A 10,259-nucleotide genomic window follows, 5' to 3' on the forward strand; every position below is an offset into this window, starting at 1 on the left:
GATCGAAAGAGAAGCATTCGGGGTCATTTGGGCATTAAAGAAGTTCGAGACGTGGGTATTCGGTGCCCAAGTAACTGTTGTGTCCGACCACAATCCGCTGTCGTACCTCACGAGGAGCGTACCCCGGGGTGCGAAACATACCCGCTGGACTTTGGCGCTGCAGCGCTATAATGTGACGATCCAGCATCGCAGTGGTAAAATTCACGCGAATGCAGACGCACTCTCGCGTCTCCCAAATGATTGTTGGGAGTAATGACTGACTCGAGGCCCGGAGCGTTCACTAGGGGCATAAACAGGGTGCCGCCGTGTTTACGCTGAAGCACGTGTCATCGTCCCTGTGCCGGGTGAACTGAGACCAGTGTGCGTCCCGGGACATCAACAAAGTCCCCTCAGGGAGGCGTCTGCAGCATGCAGACGTTGGTGAGTAGCGACACCACGGGGTTAACCCGAGCATCCGCAGGGACATCCCCGCAGGGGGATGATGGTGAACAATGCGTCACCACGGACCCGAGCATCCGCGCTTAGCCGTGCGTGGCATCGCCGTGTCCGGGGAAAAGGGGATCCTGGTGGTTGAGCCGATGCCGAGCGTTTGGACCCTTAAGGCCCCTCGGCGGAGGCAACACACCACTTTGGCCCCAGCTTCCTGTAGACGGCACCTCCGGCCTGACCCGACCGGAGGAAATCGGCAGTCGCCTTTTCCTGTCCTCCCCTCTATCTTTCACTTTCCTATTTCCTTTCTTACAACTTTCCTGTATCCTCCTCTCTTCTTCGCTTTTTCCTCTTTTTCCTGGCGGCGAGGGTTAACCGTGTGTGACCAACTACCCTGAGTTGAGTCATATTAGGTTATAGTTAAGGTGTACAGCTGGCGTGGGCAGGACTTTCTTTCAAGTTCCTGTCGCGTCCCCTTGTTGGACTCCATGGTGGGTGGCTGGCACCATGACCGAAAAACATCGATTTTTTATGGCTCCCCCCCTTTCCAAACCTGATCGCTCTCTTAAAAGAGTGCGGAACGAAGCAGAGTACTTTTTTTCCAAAAAGAAACCAACATTCGCCAAATTCCATGTCGTCCACAGTGAAGTGCAAGATAAACAGGCCAGAATTCTATCCCCCTTCATCGTATCGAAATGCTTAACAGAGGCTTTGGGCCCCGGCTACAAAGTATCAAAAATGGCCAGCGGCGATCTATTGCTGGAACTCCGAGATAATGTTCAAACTTCCAAACTCGCAAACATAGTGTGTATGGGGGAGACACCTGTCTCCATCACAGCACACCGATCCCTCAACACTGTCCGTGGCGTCATCTCCGAAAATGATTTTCTACATCTCACAGAGAAAGAAATGCTGGAAGGCCTTTCCGATCAAAACGTCATTGATGTGTACCGAATCAAAATCCGCAAGGACAACAAAGATATAGATACCAAACACCTGGTCCTGACTTTCAACACATGCATATTGCCAGAAACCATCGACGTTGGATACCTCAAAGTAAATGTTAGACACTATATCCCTAACCCCCGAAGATGCTTTAACTGTCAGAGGTTTGGCCACGGCTCACAGAGTTGCCGCGGCCGCAAAACTTGCGCGAAATGCGCGTCAAAGGGCCACCATTCTGAGGAATGTGACGCAGCTCTACGCTGCGCTAGCTGTGAAGGCGACCATGCTGCGTACTGTTGTGTCGGTATCTGGGGCGCGACACGTGCGTGTACCGCTGTGTGATAAGATATATCTGTCTGTTCTGCGCATGTGCCGGGCTGCTGAGTATATGTATATATGCGTGTGATGTGCTGTACTCGGGGGGAGTTTTCTTTCGAGCTGCCAGTATGCAGCACTGTGAATAAAGCCGTTTCGTCAAGCCTACGCCTGCTTACTGGGAATGCAACAAATTGGCGACGAGGATGGGATCCAACCCGAACTGAGAATGGCATTCGCAGTCGGCAAGCTACCGGAGTTTGATCCTGACAGCGGCAACTTGGACGTCTTCATCGAGCGCTTCGAGTTGTACTTCACAGGGAATGGAGTGGCCGAGGAGAAGAAACTGCATCTGTTCCTCAGCGCCATAGGAGAAAAAGCGTATGTGACGCTCCGAAGCCTGCTTCTTCCAAAGACGCCCAGCAACTCAACTTACAAGGAAGTCGTGTCGGCTCTGCAGAAGCACTACACTCCGAAGCGGTCTGTGGTGAGCGAAAGATATGATTTTAATCGAAGGAAGCAAGGACCTCAAGAATGTGTCGCGGAATTTGGCTGAGTAAAATCAAAATTCGGTGGAATGAAGTGATGCATGTGCAGCCACTGACGAAAGAAATGCCCTTGATGACCTTGACCGAGAAATACCGCGAAGTGTTCGAGCCTGGCTACGGTTCGATAAAAGGGTTCAAGACGAGCATTGTAGTTAAGGAAAATGCGTCCCCTGTATTTGGTAAGGCGCGATCAGTGCCGTATGCGCTGCGAGAACGGGTTGAGCAGGAATTGGCTAATTTGGAAAAAGCTGGAGTCATATATAAGGTGCGCCACAGTGCTTGGGCGACACCACTGGTGATTGTTCCAAAGAAAAATGGTGAGGAGCTTCGGCTGTGCGGTGATTACCGAGTCACGGTAAATCCTGCAATTGAGGTTGACCAGTACCCGCTCCCTCTACCAGAGGACATTTTTACAATGTTACAAGGCGGGTCCGTTTTTTCAGTTTTAGATTTGTCGAAGGCGTACTTGCAGCTGGAATTAGACGAGCGAGCGCAAGAACTGCTCACCGTCAATACACACCTTGGCCTTTACCGGTTCCGACGCTTGCCATACGGCGTAGCCTGCGCGCCAGGAGTGTTTCAAGCCGTTATGGACACAGTCCTACACGGGCTGACTGGCACAGCCTGCTACTTAGATGACATTGTCATCGCGGGAAAAGATCAAAAGCAGAGTCATGACTGATTGGAGCAGGTGCTCATACGCCTAAGAGAACATGGCATAAGGGTCAACACTGCGAAATGTAAGCTGTTCCAGCAACGAATACGATATCTGGGCCATGAAATCGACAGAGATGGATTACATCCCACAGCTGATAAAGTAGCAGCCATAAAGAACGCACCAAAACCTGGAAACGTGACCCAGCTAAAGGCTTTTTTGGGCTTGATCAATTTTTATTCAAAATTTTTGCCTAATCTGGCTACAGTTCTCGAACCCCTGCATAACTTGTTGCGCAAAGAAACTGCATGGCACTGGTCGCGTCAATGTGATACTGCCTTTAAGACTTCTAAAGAGATGCTGACTAACGAGCATGTTCTGGAGTTGTACGATGTCAAAAATGAAATACAACTAACATGTGACGCATCCGAATATGGTCTTGGTGCTGTACTGTCGCACGTCGTGGACGGGAAAGATAAACCAATTGCATTTGCATCCCGGTCACTGTCACCTGCAGAGCGCAAATATGGCCAAATTGAAAAAGAAGCTTTGAGCATTGTTTTTGGTGTGAAACGGTTTCATAACTACCTTTATGGTAGAACATTTAAGGTGTTGACAGACCACCAACCACTAACCGTACTCTTCGACCCGAAAAGAAAAAGCAGTGCTGTGGCAACTGCTAGGGTGCACCGTTGGTTTGTGTTCCTCGCAAACTACAGCTATAAGATAGCGCACAAGCCCGGTACGGAAATTGCCCAAGCCGATGCCTTATCTAGACTTCCTTTGCCAGAAACGTCAGAGCACACTGAAGACATTTTTTATTTTTCTACACTTGACGAGCTTCCTTTGACGGCAAAAGACATTGAACGCGAAACAACGCGCAATACGCTGCTAACTGCGGTTCGCGACATGATATGGCATGGTTGGCCAAAATCTGTTTCTCAGGAACTGCAGCCTTTCTGGGCTCGACGTTTCGAACTTTCTATTGAAGCGGGCTGCATTATTTGGACAAACAGAGTAATCATTCCGGAGTGTTTGCGCAGTGTTGTACTAAACTTGCTGCACGAGCAGCACCTTGGAATCACGAAGATGAAAATGGTCGCAAGGTCAATGGTGTGGTGGCCAGGTATCGACGAAGCATTAGAACGAACGGTGCGAACTTGCCACATTTGTCAAAGTGTTCAACCTGCAGCACAATCAGTGCCTTTGGCTCCCTGGAAAGTGTGCGAGCACCCTTGGGAAAGGGTTCATCTCGATTTGGCGGAGAAGGAAGGAAAAATGTTCCTTTTAGCAGTTGATGCCTATAGCAAGTGGTTGGAAGTGAAGGTGTGTACAACGACGACGGCAGCTAAAACCGTTGAAGTGGTAAGACCCATGTTTGCTGCTCATGGTCTACCTGCTGAAGTTGTAACTGATAATGGGCCGCAATTCCGTGCCGCTGAGTTTGAAAACTTCCTGAAAGCAAATGGAGTAAAGCACACTTGCACCCCTCCGTACCACCCACAGTCGAATGGGTCGGCGGAAAGGGCTGTACAGACTACCAAGACAGCACTGTTCAAGCAGTTGCTGGAGGACAGAGAAAAGGGAACTACAAGAACCTTGCAGCACAGAATAGACAACTTCCTATTTTGTTATCGAACAACGCCGCACACCTTCACCGGAAGGACACCGGCTGAATTGTTTTTAAGAAGACAGTTACGAACCAGATTTTCCTTGTTGAGACCAAAACTGTCCAGTGCAATGACAGAGAAAAGCGAAAGGGTGAAACAGGCTGCAGATAAGCGAAGAGCGAAGCCGCGATTCTTTGCGACTGGTGACCGGGTGCTAGTGCGCTCTGTGCGTGGTGATTCGGTGAACTGGCGTCCTGGCAAAATTGTGCGTGTAAAGTCTCCCACTACGTATTTGGTTGTCATTGGAAACAAAGTGCGTTTTGTGCATGCTGATCATTTGCGACATTCCGTTCTTGATGATGAAAAAACAACTGCAAATGAAATATGCCTGCCACACGCATCAGAGGTCGCCTCTCCTCCGATGCCTTCAGCGCAGCCTCAGGTGGCACCCAGTCCACTGGGCCGGTTGCCATCTGAAAATGAACCCATTTCATTAAGAAGGAGCAATCGGAAAGGCGACCTCCTGAGCGTTGGGGCTATGACCGTTTTTGATCTAGTAGGGGAGGAGGTGTTGTGTCGGTATCTGGGGCGCGACACGTGCGTGTACCGCTGTGTGATAAGATATATCTGTCTGTTCTGCGCATGTGCCGGGCTGCTGAGTATATGTATATATGCGTGTCATGTGCTGTACTCGGGGGGAGTTTTCTTTCGAGCTGCCAGTATGCAGCACTGTGAATAAAGCCGTTTCGTCAAGCCTACGCCTGCTTACTGGGAATGCAACACGTACTCCAGGGCATGTCCGTCCTGGAAGAAGGAGAAGGAAATAATCACCATAAAAACAAAGGAAAATATATCATTTCGAGAAGCAAGAAAGCGATTCGCAGTCACGAACACTTTCTCTTTCACAGCGAAACCAAACTTCCCTGATGTGGCAGGGCCATCCACGCCCCAGGCAGAGACAGCGAAGGCTGCTCTGCCAACCCCAAAGCAGGGCATGCCGGCCCATGGGCCAGCATCCCGCAGGACTTCCCCCCGTCGGGGGAGGCCTGAAACCCACACGCCCGCGGCTTCACCGCGGTCTTCCAGCACCTCTGACGAGGTGATGGATCTAACCCCCAGCCCGCCTGCTTTACAGCGGCGGAACAGCTCTCTTGAGCGGAAGAAGGACAGGGCCCTCATAACAGGCCCAGAAAATAAGTAAACTCTTTATTGTCCCTACCCCAAACATAAACATGGCTTTTCTAGTTCAATGGAACTGTAGAGGATTGTTGAGAAATTACGATGACATAAAAAACATTTTAGGGTCAATGTCACCCGTAGCCTTATGTCTCCAGGAAACCAATCTAGGTCCACAACATATGAACATCCTGAAGCATTATAAAACTTTTAGACGAGATCGTGAACAGGCAAATAGACTCTCGGGAGGCGTCGCGATTGTCGTACAAAGCGGCGTCCCTGCTCAAGAGATCAGACTCACAACAAAACTGGAGGCAGTTGCGGTCAGCATTGTCAGCTACAAAACTATAACTATCTGTTCTGCATATCTTCCTCCACATATAACATTAACAGTCCGTGACCTACAGGAACTCATCAATGAACTGCCAGAACCATATCTAGTAGTCGGGGATTTTAACGCTCACTCCCCTTTTTGGGGAAGTGAGCGCTGTGACTCTAGGGGTCAAATAATCGAAGATTTTATCCTCACAAATAGTGTATGCCTTTTAAATACAGAAAAAGCCACATACTGCTCCCCTGCCTCAGGGAAAATGACCTGTTTAGATTTGTCTTTTAGTTCACCTTCTGTTTTTAACGATTTTAGCTGGGACGTTATTGACAACCCTTATGGCAGTGATCACCTCCCTGTACTAATCACTTTAACATCCACACCGGAAATAATCCCCACAAGGCCACGGCGCTGGAAGCTTCACCTCGCCGACTGGTCACTTTTCAGAGCAAATGCAAATTTAGAAAATATAATTTTAGATAATCTCACCGTTGACCAGATTAACGAAAAGTTCACTAATTGTATCATAACTGCCGCACTCACAGCTGTTCCTCAGTCGTCAGGAGTAGCGCGACAAAACCATAAAGTATGGTGGACAAAGGAATGTAAAGAAGCAAAAAAAACAGCAAAATAGAGCGTGGGGTAAATTCCGCAGGTATCCGACACATGAAAATCTCTTGAATTTTAAAAAGGCAAAAGCTAAAGCTCGGTACGTCCGTCACAGTGCCGAGAAAGCTTCATGGCAAAATTATGTTTCATCTATCAACAGTCAGATCCCATCTAAAAAAATGTGGGAGCAGGTTCGAAAATTAAATGGCACCTTTTCACCATTCACAATTCCTTTTTTAACAACACCCGGCACACAAACAAGCATAGCGGAACAGGCAGACATATTAGGGGAACATTTTGCTGCAGTCTCAAGTTCATCTATACACTATACACAGTCTTTTTTAAAATACAAAAACACAGCTGAAAAACAGAGGCTCCCAACAAGTGGAGGCACAAATGAAGAATACAATAGTCTAATTAACCTCCAAGAAATCAATAAAATACTATCTGCCGGCAAAAAAACTGCTCCAGGACCCGACGAAATACATTATGAAATGCTTGCACATCTTTCCGAGCCAGCCGTGGACGCACTTTTAAGATTCTTTAACACAATTTTCATATCTGGGAAAATACCAGAAGCCTGGAAGAAAGCTATTATTGTACCGCTTCTTAAGCCTAGTAAACCCCCAACTTCTCCTAGCAGTTATAGACCCATAGCCCTGACCAGTTGCCTTGCCAAATCCTTCGAAAGTGTCCTAAATATAAGACTAACCTTTGTTCTTCAATCTTGTGAACTTCTTGATATCCATCAGTGTGGATTTAAAAAGGGATGCTGCACTACAGACCACCTAGTCCGCCTTGAGAATACTGTCAGAGAAGCTTTTATACACAAGCAACACTGTCTTAGCGTCTTTTTTGATTTAGAAAAAGCATATGATACTACCTGGAGGTTCGGGATTCTCCAGGACTTAGCTGAGCTTGGCATCCGTGGCAGAATACTAAACTCAATTAAAGACTTTTTGACTAACCGTTCATTTAATGTCCGTCTAGGCTCAACCCTTTCGAGGGATTTTATTCAGGAAAATGGAGTACCTCAAGGGTGTATTTTAAGCACAACCCTTTTTATTGTAAAAATGAATTCTCTTAACCAAGGTCCATAACATATTCAGTCTATGTTGACGATCTTCAGATAGCGTGCACATCTTCCAATATATCTACATGTGAAAGACAAGTACAACTTACAATCAACAAACTGGCAACATGGGCAGACAAGAATGGTTTCCACTTCTCACCACAGAAAACAGTAGCCTTACTTTTTTCACTCAAACGAGGCTTGCACACAGATCCCACATTACACCTAAACCAAATCGAACAGCCTTTAAAAAAGGAACACAAATTTCTAGGCATCACCTTCGATAAAAAGCTTACTTTCCTGCCTCACATAAACGCACTAAAGAAGAAAGCGTCGCTATCACTGAACATACTTAAAGTCCTTTCACGCAAACACGGGTTCTGATCGGGTATGCCTTCTACGGATTTATCGCTCTGTAGTACGTTCCGTTTTAGATTATGGCTGCATAGTGTATGGATCAGCAAGGCCAACGTACTTGAAGCGACTGGATCCTGTGCACAATCTGGGATTGCGTCTTTCAACTGGTGCTTACAGGACGTCACCAATAAAAAGCCTTTACGTAGAAACCAATGAACCACCACTTGCAGACAGACGAACAATGCTCACATGCTCATACATTTTAAAGATCCGTTCCCAGCCTAAACACATCTGTTACCCACTCGTTACAAAGTGCCCGTCCCGAACACTATTTACCAACAAACCTCTAGCAATCAGACCACTTCTTCTCCGCTTTGAAGAGAAATGCCAAGAACTAGACATAATGAACATATTACCTAATATTGCCCGCAAACCTGATCCACTCCCGCCTTGGTACTGCCTACCAAGGCAGCGTGCGACTTTACATTAACACAATTTCGGAAAAAACACACACCGCATGAGCAGATATTACAAGAATACTTAGCACTAAATGAAAAATACGGAAAATATGAAGCATTTTATACTGATGGATCAAAATCGGCACACTACGTCGGAAGTGCTGTAGTTCAGAATAATTGGGAAAAAATAGTACGGCTACCTGAGTGTGCATCCATTTTCACTGCCGAGTGTTACGCTGTCTCGGTGGCTGTAGAAAAAATAATAAATGAGAACATTCAGAACAGCATCAGTTACACTGATTCTCTGAGCGTACTAACCTCACTTCACCATAGCAATGCAGTGACACCACTAATTAGTGATATCATACACAACATAACAAGCGCCACAATACAGGGACAAGACATAAAATTTTGCTGGGTTCCCAGCCACATTGGAATCGCTGGCAATGAGAAAGCAGATGAATGTGCTGGAAAAGCTCGGAACAAAGAAATAAAGAAAGTGAACATCCCCTACAATGATTGTATGAAGTTGGTACAGTGCAAGCTAAGAAATAAATGGCAGTTGCAATGGAATATTGAAAGAAAAAATAAGCTACATTTAGTAAAACCCATCCTAGGCGAATGGAAATCATGCTCACACCAAAAACGATTCATCGAAGTTATTTTATGCCGTCTCCGTATTGGACACACACATCTCACACACAACTTCCTACTTACAAAAGAAGACAAACCTGTTTGTGAAAAGTGCGGAGATGAACTAACAGTAAACCACATATTATTCTCATGTACAGAACTTGAATCACTAAGGAAAATACATTTTACTACCTTTTACAAAGAACACATTCCTTTTCATCCAGCATTGATTTTAGGCGAAGATGCACTTGTCAGGATACCCTGTGTTTTTAGCTTTTTAAGGGAAGCCAGTATTCATCAACTCTAATTTACTCACCCTGTGCTTCACTGCATACAGTTATACACCTCAGCCACTTTCTCAATCATGAGAAGCAGGCTGAGGTCTTTATCTGAGTTGTTGGGAGCCTCGAAATCCTTGCCAAGCCAAGGATGTCTGCGGAGGTAACCCAACCTTTAAAAGTTTCTCTATCAGACATTTTTAAAATTCTTGTCTTTTATCAGCTAGTTAGTAAAAATAACTTTTAGGCCCTTTACGCCAACGTTTTTATCCACTTTGTTTTCAAACTCTGCTCAAGCATATTTTTTCCATACCTTGTTCTTGGCGCATGATAGCCTTAGCTGCTTATGTGCCAATAAACCCAACACAACACAACACATCAACAAAGCCATTTTGACAAACTTGTCAGAAATCAACCCCGGAGAAAGGACGTACAACTACATCCGATCCTTCCTCACTAACAGAACAGCAGTGATAACGGTCGGAACAATAGAGTCTTCCCCAATCACACTAGGAGGTAAAGGAACGCCACAGGGCTCCGTCCTGTCCCCTTTCCTTTTTAACCTCTCCCTCATCAAAATTCCCCCCAAACTGGCACAAATACCAGACCTACATCACACGTTCTATGCAGATGACATCACACTTTGGGTAACCAATGGATGCGACGGCTACATAGAAGACACACTCCAAGCAGCAGTGGACATCATTGAGGCATGCGCATGGGAATCCGGCCTCACTTGTTCTGAGCAAAAATCTGAACTCTTCGTGATCCGTCGTAAACAAAGAGGTAGGCTGACATATCCCCCCCTCCAACCCCCCCCCCCCCCCCGCAAATAACGTCTATGTT

The sequence above is a fragment of the Amblyomma mixtum genome, chromosome 10 (genome assembly GCF_055824585.1).
Source record: "Amblyomma mixtum isolate Tamu chromosome 10, ASM5582458v1, whole genome shotgun sequence".
Classification (NCBI taxonomy): Eukaryota; Metazoa; Arthropoda; class Arachnida; order Ixodida; family Ixodidae; genus Amblyomma; species Amblyomma mixtum.